At 37.8% G+C, this 10,574-nt stretch overlaps 1 protein-coding gene and 2 long non-coding RNA genes across 4 annotated transcripts in view; 2 read left to right on the top strand and 1 right to left on the bottom strand.

Moving 5' to 3' along the window:
* Positions 1-825, bottom strand: part of LOC116564127 — a 16,592-nt gene extending 15,767 nt beyond the window's left edge. The window contains exon 1 of the long non-coding RNA XR_004274740.1: positions 813-825. This is a non-coding gene — a long non-coding RNA (uncharacterized LOC116564127). The remainder of the gene's footprint in view (positions 1-812) is intronic.
* Positions 1-10,574, top strand: part of FAF1 (Fas associated factor 1) — a 527,910-nt gene that overhangs the window by 357,383 nt on the left and 159,953 nt on the right. The window lies entirely within an intron of this gene.
* Positions 2,425-6,814, top strand: LOC116564125. The gene is made up of 2 exons (XR_004274738.1): positions 2,425-4,231; positions 4,541-6,814. It is a non-coding gene; the product is annotated as an uncharacterized LOC116564125 (long non-coding RNA).

Consider the following 10,574-nt stretch of genomic DNA (forward strand, 5'->3'; position numbering starts at 1 on the left):
TGTGTGTGTGTGTGTGTGTGTGTGTGTGTGTGTGTGTGTGTGTGTGTATGTATGTACGTGTGTGGGTATGTGGGGAGGTTGGCGGTGGGGGGGAGGCGAAATGACAGTTAATTCCTGTTAACTCTGACCAAGTAATGTACACTGGGCATTTGTGAAGCAAATTGTTGTATTGTGAAAAATACGAATCTGTCCACTCTTGTTTTGCTAGTGAACATTAGCATTGATTATGATGTGGACATATTTCTCAGACTTTTTGGGTCTTCATCTAAATAGCAGCAGCAAATAATGAAGTATTTAGGCTGAGCCATCATCACCTTGTGTTTCCTTGAGTTTAAATTGAAGTAAAAATGGAGTAAAAGACCATCTTATTTATTTTTAAAATCCCCTATCAGCAGAAAGTAATTAACTCAAGATCCACAATTAGCCTCACAGCAGTCCATATTAACTACCTCCAACTATCCTAGGTCTTTCAGAGGTGGTATAATTTTGAGATTATTTTGCACTTGAAACAGAGAGGCTTATAATAACTAGCTTGAAACACATTTAAGGGTGTGAGGTTTTTCCTTTTTCTTTTTGTGTTAATATCTACCTTGTCTAATGATAATTTTCTGGTTTGTAACTGGAAAACAGCAAATATTAGAAGAAAATTATTTATCCCTGTATAAAGCTAAGTCTTTCATAAGTCTAAAAGTAGCTGCTTGGCTTTAACTGGAAATTTCATTATTGAATTAGTAACTTGACACAAAAGAATTAACAAAGTGAATCAAATACTCAAGCACAATGAAGGAAATTTAAAGAGGCTCACTCATCACCATTGCTGGCTGGTAAAGTATAATTGCTGGCGCTGCCTTGTTTACCTTTTTGGTTTGGTTTTGTTTTAAAGGAAATGTTCACTTCTATAGCATTCCTGCATAATTCAGATACTGCACAAAGCTCGATCTTGGGAACCTATTTTGTAGCTCTCAGAATGTTTTTTATGCAACCTGCTTTTACAGGTTTAAATTACATTTTGTGACATTGTTTTTGTGATTGAATTAGAAACTTTTTTTTTTCTTTAGTTAAACCTGTGATAAGTAATTGTCACAGTTAGCGCCCTGGTACAATGCTAATTTGAAGTGACATGTCCATACTGGCCCTCTGTAACATGAAGAAGCCTAACAGGTGTGAGGGGTGTGGCTTCCCATGGGCTCTCTTGAACTTCTAACTAGAGAAAAATAGCAGAAAAAGTGAAATGAACCTTGAATAAAGCTGTCAGCAGTAATTATCTCAGCAACACTTTGTGGGGAGATAAAATAAGCACTGATGCTTTTATAACCTGAGCACACTGCATCCAAGATAGATTTTTCACCCATTTAATATAAACTTCTAAATACCTTTCCAGAGTATTTTCATACAGACTAATTAAACAATAATTAACATGAAATATAAATTGTTGAAAAACATGCATTTGTTTTTAGTTTAACACCTGGTTTCTTTTTGATATTTAAGTAGTTTTAATAACAGAAAACTTTTTTCCGTGCCTTTTTTTTTTTTTTTTTTTTTTTGGTAAGCCATTATGGTATGAAATCTCAAATAATATGTAGAAAATTATATTCTGTTTTCCACAATTAGAAAAACGCTTGAAAGTTTGGTTTTCAGTTTTTTTGAGAGGTATTCAGTGTTTTGAACATACCATCATATAGCTCATATATGAAACAGATAATACATATATGTAAATGAGCTGGATGACCTGCAAGTCATCATGTTAGCACCACTGTATTGGAGTAGAGTAGGAATCACAGAAGATTTGATCAATGTTTTTCAGTCTATTCTCCAAACATAATTCATTGTCTTTTTCTTTGACAGCTGTCTTTTAAAAGTATGCTTTAATTTATTTGGCAAAATAATTCAAATCACTAATGACTTTGTTTGCCTGACCTGAGTAGAGTATAGAAAAGCTAAAGTGAGATTTTTGTTTATAAATTTCCTGGCTATAGACGCTAACTGTGGGAAACAACAACAACAACAACAAACAGATGAAACATGGTTTTGCAACATGTTGTTCTCTTTGTTTTTTTCATGGTCTTAAAATGTAGTAATATTTTGAGCAATCTAACGACTTAACTTTTTTTTCCCGTAATTCAGCTTTACATTGTTCCTGCATCCCCAAAATTAAAAGCTTGACAAGTCAGCCTGGTTGGTTTACATTTCAGGTGGTGGTGATATTATTTTTAAAAGCTAGGAATCTCCAGGCACAGTAGCTCACACCTATAATCCCACCACTTTGGGAGGCTAAGGTAGGAGGATTAATTGAGCCCAGGAGTTTGAGACCAGTGTGGGCAACGTAGCTGGACTCTACCAAAAATTTTAAAAGTTGGCCAGATATGGTGGCATGTGCCTAAAGTCCCAGCTGCTCAAGAGGCTAAGGTGGAAAAATTGCTGGAGGCTGGGAGGTAGAGGCTGCAGTGAGCTGTGATCAAGCCACTGCACTCCAGCCTGGGTGACAGAGTGAGACCTTACGTCAAATAAGTAAATACTAGACATGAAGTTAGTTCTGACTGTGTTTTGCTATTAGCACTGTGATTGATCCTGGGTGAAAATATGAGCCTCATTTTTCTTGTCTGTGAAATGGCAATGTGGCAAACTATGCCATGTTCATTCTCACTAAGAGGGAATAAAAGGATTAGGCAAAATAGCATAAAATAGAACTAGCATGATCTATACTTTATTCAGAAACCTAAAGCTGGAAAATTTTTGGCTTTATCAAAGCAGAAACTGTTCATCATGACTTGTGTCTCTAGCACTCAGCTGAGGTCTTGGCACATTGTGGTTGCTCAGTAACTATTAGTTAAGTGAGTGGATAATGGCATTTTGCACTCTGCTTACAATACTGTCTATCTGTTCACCCAGAGTGATTTAGCAAAATTCATACAATCAAGCATAGATAGATTGGTTGATAGACAGATATAGATACACATACTCTTTAATCTTCACAATAATCTTATAACTTAGAAGACTTCACAGAGGTGGAAATTAAGGCACTGAGAAGGTAAGAGAATTATCCAGACTCATGCAGCTGTTAACCAGCAGAGCCAGGATTTCAAACCCTAGAAGAATGGAGTCCCAGTTCATAATCGTTCTGCTTTTATACCTCTCCAGTGAATTATAGTGACATCTACTTACGAAGGAAATTGCCTTTCAGTGACACATTTTTCCAGACACTTCCTTGTCATTGATACAAATGATTTAAGAGATATGGGGATACATTTTGGGGTAAGATTTCTCCTTCTTCGGTGACATACTACTTTTTCCCCTGCCCTCCTAGGACAGCGAGTCCCCTGAACCATTACAGTCATTGAAGCAATGTTGCTGCCTTTCTTAGGACTACCATTTCCCTAGTGAACAGAAATGTCATAAATGGTTATGGCCTGGACAGACTTCCACAAATGTAGGATGACAGAGTTTTGATCTCTAGAAATTTGAATTTCCCCTCATTTGGGGAAATGAATGGTCATTTGCTGACCCACTCATGTAAAACCTCAGCCTATCGAGGTACGAGGTGGACTGAACTCCAGAGGCAGGGCTTAAGCACCTTACCAAATTGACGTCTAGCTAAAATAGGGACAGGGCAAAAGCAGCTTTCCATAAGACATGCCCACCAATGTGCCATGTCAGTTTATCATTACCTTGGCAACACCCAGAAATTACCACCCCTTTCCATGTCAACAACCAAACAATACAGAAGTTACCCCCCTTTTCCTAGAAATTTCTGCATAACCACCCCTTAATTTGCATGTAATTAAAAGCAGGTATAAATATGACTGCAGAACAGCCTTTGCGCTCCTACTGTGGGCACACTGCCTATGGGGGATCCCTGCTGTGCAAGGAGCAGTACCTTTGCTGCTGTTGTACACTGCCACTTCAATAAAAGTTGCTGTCTAACACCTCCAGCCCACCCTTGAATTCTTTTCTGGGCAAAGCCAAGAACCCTCCTGTACTAAGCCCCAGTCTTGGGACTTGCCTGCCCTGCATCACTGTGACATCACTTTGCCTCTGTCTACTCAGTTCCCACCTAGGATTCTGGGTCTCCCCTTAGGAACTAGCTGAATAAATGAGGTTTATTTCTGGAAGATTTGTCCAAGTATCACTGGATATGATTGACCACCAAAAGATACCAAGTGTTTTGGGGACAGAGAAAAAATTGAAATTGGGGAAGTTATATAGAAGGCTTTCAGAAAGAGATTGAGCTGAGGTTTTTTTTTTTTTTTTTGAGACGGAGTTTCGCTCTTGTTACCCAGGCTGGAGTGCAATGGCGCGATCTTGGCTCACCGCAACCTCCGCCTCCCGGGTTCAGGCAATTCTCCTGCCTCAGCCTCCTGAGCAGCTGGGATTACAGGCACGCGCCACCATGCCCAGCTAAGTTTTTGTATTTTTAGTAGAGACGGGGTTTGACCATGTTGACCAGGATGGTCTCGATCTCTTGACCTCGTGATCCACCTGCCTCGGCCTCCCAAAGTGCTGGGATTACAGGCTTGAGCCACCGCGCCCGGCCTGAGCTGAGTTTTGGAGAAGTTCTGTCACTTAAGTTTTTCTCATATTATCTTCACATACCTAAGAAATAGACAGGTGGAAAAGAATGGTGAGGAAAACCCAGGCAAGAGTAATGGAGTGAGCAGAAGCTGAAGAGTAGGCAAGTGCAAGGCACACTTTTGGATAATTGAACAAACCAACCTATATACAAAAATAGTGGGAGGTAATGACTGGAAAGATAGGCAGGGTTATGGCCTTGAACATCAGACTGAAAAAGTTTACAGTGTGGGAGAAAAAAACATGAGAATCATCTAGTCCTGTTTTTTCATCATACAGGTGATAAAACTAACAGAAGAGAGTTGATCAAGGTCACAGAATGAGTAAGAGGCAGATTTTGCACTTTAACCCAGGTCCTTCGATCAATGTACGGTGTTCTTCCCATGTATTTACACACATGGAATCATACCACAGGCAGACTGATAGGAGAGAGAAGTCATAAAAGGGCACCTTGCAGCCTGAAGACAATCCTTGCTTTGCTTTAATGGTGGCAACAGGAAAAAAAAAGTGGCTTACAGGCTAGTTAAATGTTTTTAAGATAAATGTTCTCAATAGGCTTAACTGGTCTCCCAAAGTCATTGTAGCAGACAGAGACACCCTTTTTAGTTAGTTTGTTTGATTGTTTTATTGTTGTTGTTGTTCTTCTTTTTGCCTCCAATAGCCTGTTGTCCTGTCTCTCAATTTTAGTTTAGTTCCTCTCACAGGAATTCAATGGGAAACCTGGAGCAAGTTCCACTTTTGGACATGGCTATGTAATGTATCCTTTTGAAATTCCCTGTCATAAACAGGTATTGAGTGATGTAACATACAGGCCCTTGAAACTCTTACAGCTACAATATATGTAAAAAAGTGTGGCACTCATAAGAATGTTATGTGGGAAATGATAAGAAACCGTCCTCTCTTGATAATTTAAATTTGTTCACTTAAGAAGAAATTTTTATTTAATATTTGTCAGCATCATTTGGATATCTTTGGTATGGAAAAGAACAAATAATATATTTGGTTGTTATGTGTATGTTTTAGAAAATATACTAATACAGTTAAATTTAATTGATGTAAGTTGGTATAAAACACTTAAATGATACCAACTCTGTCATCTAGGCTTACATTCTAAAAGACAAAAATAATTGGGCATTGCAACTGAAAAACACCTATATGATAATCCTTCTTCTAGCAAGGAGACAAAGATAAGGTGGTGTGCGATTTTTATCCTTTTTAAAGTTGAAAATCTAGTCCACTGTGCTACATACTTTTTCACTTACCTTTTTATTGCTGTCAACAAAGATAATATCCCCATTTCTCAGACAAGGAAACTGAGATCTTTTGAGATAAGCAGCTTTCCTGAGAAATGACAGTAGATATCAAAGCCAGGATCTAAGGCCAGGTTATTTAGATCCTAGTGCTTTATATATAGTAACTTAGTATTTATTTAATAAGTTATCAACTCTGAGTAACTATATGATTAGTATAACATTCAACAGTTAGTTCTAATTATCAAGTAATATGGGGAAGAAAAGCAGAGTCATAATCTGCACATATTCCAGATCTCTTTTTCCCCCTCACGATTCTTTACTGGTTATAGGCATATGTTTAATATATTATTTTCTCTCTTCTGCCCTCCACCAGAGGGTGCTCATAAGCAACTAAATGACAAAGCTGTAGCAATAGGAACTGAGAAAGAAGGGCTATTTTAATTCACAGTGTGGATTATTGGCCTCTTTGATTAAAAAAAAAAAAAAAAAAAAAAGGTTGACTTTGAAACAGAGCTCTTGATTCAACTGAAGTAACTTTGGTTTAAAGTTGCCTTACAAATAACATCTTGAGCACTTACATACCTGAGGATAATACTTTTTTATATAGGTAAAGTTGACCGTTCTCTCTAAATAGGTCTGAGGGGCTATGCCACTAGATAGGGTTAGGTTGGTCTAATAGGGCTGTATTTCTTATTGTGTAACTTAATGTTCTTCAGAAGTATTTTAATGTAAAATGCTAAAGAACCTCTTCTAGTATATTCACTAAAATCAATAAGTAATGAAGCACAAGACTATTGATATCTGTGTTTAGTTATAAAAGTATATTCATTTAGAAATTTTGCTATTTCTGTTACAGTGAGCAGCTCTTTATCTCCCTATGACATAATCTGGTTTTGGGGGATGAAATGCACTCAAAAGTTTTTTTAAAAAAGTTTTTGTGTTGAACAACCTCTCTTTGATAGGCAAAATCTCAAGATAATGTTGGGCAGTATAAGGAAGCATAAAAGTAGGTAATTATAATGTGGAAAAATAGTGTCAGGTGATTCACCTTGATTTTGAGAGTCCCAACAGATTAAACAACAGAAACTAAAAAAGTAAGTCAAGGGTATTTAAAATTATTATACATGTTTCCAAAAGGTTTTTTTTTTTTTTGTGGTGGTGGTGGTGGTGGTGGTGTTTGTTTTTTTGTTTTTTTTTTTCTTTGAGACGGAGTTTTGTTCTTGTTGCCCAGGCTGGAGTGCAGTGGCACAATCTTGGCTCACCACAACCTCTGCCTCCAGGGTTCAAGTGATCTTCCTGCCTCAGCCTCCAGAGTAGGTGGGGATTACAGGCATGTGCCACCACGCCCAACTAATTTTGTATTTTTAGTAGAGATGGGGATTCTCCATGTTAGCCAGGATGGTCTCAAACTCCCAACCTCAGGTGATCCACCAACCTTAGCCTCCCAAAGTGCTGGGATTACCAGCGTGAGCCACCGCACCTGGCCAAAAGTTTTTTAAAAGGAAATATGAGACAATTAAATCAAGATTCTTGTTTGTATTTTACAATTAACTGTAACATCTAAAAAAACACATAGTTGGCTAGGTGTGTTGGCTCACACCTGTAATCCTAGCACTTTGAGAGGCCAAAGGGGGAGGATTGCTTGAGCCCAGGAGATCGAGACCAGCCTGGGCAACAGATGAGACTCCATCTCTACCAAAAATAAGGAGACTCTCATTTCTACGAAAAATTTTAGAATTAGCTGGGCATGACGGCCTGCACCTGTAGACTCAGCCACTCAGGAGGCTAAGGTGAGAGGATTGCATGATGCTGGGAGATTGAGGTGGTAGTCAGCTGTGACTGTACCACAGCACTCCAGTCTGGGCAACAAAGAAAAACCCCTTCTCAAAAAGAAAAAAAAAAAAAAAAAAAAACCGAGATTAGAAGTCAAGAGAATATGCTTGTGCTATCATTAAGCAGATATGAGACTTGGGACAAACACTTCACCTCTCTATACCTCAGTTTCTTTTCCTGTTAAGTGAGAGGATTAGACTCTATCTTGTGAGGAGAAGCTGCCTTTCATTTGGAATCTGTTAGCGATGGTGGGATCACTGATGGAAGTTTACGAGAAGGCTACTGATACCTTCTCTCTGGAAATTCTCGTTATTAGCTTGGAATGGGGCAGGGGGATACTGGGTGGGGGAGGGTATGGCAGCAGCACTTGACTCAGCTAAGGCTTCAGCTAAGGACTCCTGGTTGGGATACCAGCAACTGATGAATTCTGAGGACTCTTCCAAATCTAGTATCTTGTGTGTAAAATGAAGCCATGTATAGCAGCCATCATTGTTTTTTCCAACTCTGCTTGCTTACATGGTAGCATTTGTGTTTATGTACATAGCAAAACCCCTCAGAACTTGTAACTGTTGGTGTTTATTTAATTAAACTTTATCAACTTGCCAAATCAATTGTGGACTGTAACACAGCAAGGCCAGGCAGAGAACACAGTTTTTTGAGCTATTTACACAGGAGTTTTGTTGATAATTGAGCTTGACCTGCACATCTCTTTTAATATTCTGTTGGTTCCAGAATATTATTAGTCACTTCCTTTTTAACAGTGTGCTTTTATGAGGTAACTAAACTGCTATTTAACCCTGCTACAAGAATGTGGCAGTGGGCTAGTCCAGACAAGTGCATGTATAGTTGGTAACTAGCATTCTTAATAAGCTTGCTTCAACCTGCCATAAATTAAAGCTCTGTGTGACTTTTCTAGCACTTAAGTGACAAAAAAAAAAAAAAAACAAAGAAAAAAAACAAAACAAAACAAAAAAAACCAGCTGGGGGAAGGGCAGAAGAAACCTCAGATTGTGAATAAAAATAAATAAGCTTTTCTGATTTGCACTTTGATTGGCAACAAATGAAATTTTAGCCTCATGACTCAGTTTGGTTTAAAGCTACCTTATAAGCATCTGAACATTTAAAAGGGATATTACAGCAGTCATTTCAGGGCTCCTTACTATAAATAGCTTTATTTACGTTGGAAATGTGCTGTAATAGAAAACTCCATGGCTTTTGGAGTTAAGTCTGGTTTGCCACCTGGTATCTGATTTATCTTGGACAAGTTACTTCTAAGTAACTTGTCTCTAAGGCTCTTTTATAATTTGTACAATTATGGTAGTCTTTAATTTACAGAGTTGTCATGTATGGTAGACATATGTTAAGCACTTATGTAGTTCCTGACGAATTGATGGTCTCCAGGAGTAGCTGTTTTCATTAAGCCAAAGACAGTAATTATTGGTTATCAGATAGTAAGACAAGATCTATTAGAGCCTTAATAGTTGTTTGATTGGATACTTTTTAAATGGTTGTGAGATAAACTGCCTGAGTTTTAATTTTGGTTCACCACTCAGTACCTGTTTGACTTTGGGCAACCTTCTTCATCTGTGTGAGGTTTAGTAACCACATCTCTAAAATGGGAATTATAATCCTTATCTGGCAGAGTTATTGTGAGAATTAAGTGGGGTAGTGCACATAAAGCACTTCGTGTAATAACAATACATATTAAGCTGTTAATAGCAGTTATTATTCAGTTATTTTTAAAAATATGAAATGATTTCATGGGTGTATATATACATATGTTAAAAGCAATACTTCAGGCTAGATGAGGTGGCTCCTATCTATAATCCTAACATTTTGGGAGACTGAGGTGGGCAGATCACTTGAGGTCAGGAGTTTAAGACCAGCCTGGGTAACATGATGAAACCCCATCACTGCAAAAATACAAAAATTAGCTAGACTTGTTGGTGTATGCCTGTAGTGCCAGCTACTCAGGAGGCTGAGGCAGGAGAATCGCTTGAACCTGGGAGGTGGAGGTTGCAGTGAGCCAAGATCACACCACTGCACTGCAGCCTGGGCAACAGAGTGAGACTCTGTCTCAAAAAATTTTAAAAAGCAATACTTTATATGAAGATAAAAATGCATGTATTAATATAACTATTGCCTTATTGAAGTATAATTGACTTATAATAAGTCATACATATTTTTAAGTGTACAATTGGATATATTTTGACGTATGCACACATAGATTATGAAGACCATCAGTGCAGTGTATTCAATGCTAATACCCAGTAGCATTCCCAAATCTGGATGAAATTAATTATGTTGATGCCTTGTTAGTATGACAAGCTTGAGATACAGTTTTTTAAAAAGTCTTATATCAATTGTTCTTTTTAAAACACATGAGAATTGTATTTTACAAACTGAGTGAATAAAAGATACAAACTATAAAACTGTAGTTTGAATCTCGTCCATTTGTGTTTACTGGGTGTGTCACATGCAGAGCAAGGAGTCTGCAGGTAACAATCACATCTCCTTAGTGATGTAAGAAGATCATAGTCCATTAGGGTTAAAAGGGATCTGAGAGGCCATTTAAGTTGGTTGTCCCTATGTTTTACAAAAGGAGATGTTAAGACTGTTGGTTTCTAACCCACCGTCACATAACGGGTGTTTATGCTTCCACTCTGGTACTCTTAAAATGTCTTAGTCATTGTCATTTATAATTAGAAAGAAAGAGACTGCAAGCATATATTTGGGAGAGGGTTAAAATTTGGCTATAAAATAAAAAATACTTTGAAGAACTAATTCAAATGTCTGTAATCCCAGCACTTTGGAAGGCCGAGGCAGATGGATCACCTGAGGTCGGGGGTTCAAGACCAGCCTGGCCAGCTTGATGAAACCCTGTCTCTACTAAAAAAAAAAAAAAAAAAAAAAAAAAAAAAA

Source organism: Sapajus apella, unplaced genomic scaffold (assembly GCF_009761245.1).
Source record: "Sapajus apella isolate SASKATOON/1434 unplaced genomic scaffold, GSC_monkey_1.0 scaffold36, whole genome shotgun sequence".
Classification (NCBI taxonomy): Eukaryota; Metazoa; Chordata; class Mammalia; order Primates; family Cebidae; genus Sapajus; species Sapajus apella.